Below are 648 nucleotides of genomic sequence, written 5' to 3' on the forward strand. Positions count from 1 at the left end.
ATAGTTCTCTTCCTCCTTATTGTCCTTTTTCTTCTTTTCATCTTCCTTCTTCCCCCTTTCCTCCTAAAAGAACAGATAGTTTAAACACAGTTGATGAGATTTATTCAGAAAAAAACATAGTGATGTTGATTAGTGGTGTTATTAAAATTCGTTTAGACTGTAGCTCAATATAGTGTACATGTGTGTGGAAGTGTTTGAATGCTCTCACCATCATTAGTACATCCTGACTGACTCCTTTCCCCAGACCACTGGAAAGCCCATTTTGCTGTGGGTTTTCCTGGGCACTGTCTCTGGTTTTAGCTGATTTCTTTTTCATCTTGTTCTGGAATCGGACCCTAGCTGCATCCAACTCAGGCTTCATGAAATGCTGGAAACGCTCATTGATGAAAGCAGTGCTATCACTCTCATTCAGATCCCACATGTCCTCCTGAACCAGAGGTTGTTTGTAGCCTTTTAAGACCATACTGTAAAAACAATGAAAAGACATGGAGCACATATGTAGGTGCTTGTTAAGATTCCTACTATACTGACTTTAATGTTACCTGTTTAACCAATTTAAAGTGATTCTGCTCAAAAATGGTGCACCTGCTTCAGGATTCTGTGGATAAAAACAAGATTAACATTTGACTCCTTATGAACTTTGCCCTC

This window comes from Pundamilia nyererei, unplaced genomic scaffold, assembly GCF_000239375.1.
Source record: "Pundamilia nyererei isolate P.nyererei 1_Seehausen unplaced genomic scaffold, PunNye1.0 scaffold00136, whole genome shotgun sequence".
In the NCBI taxonomy this organism is placed as follows: domain Eukaryota; kingdom Metazoa; phylum Chordata; class Actinopteri; order Cichliformes; family Cichlidae; genus Pundamilia; species Pundamilia nyererei.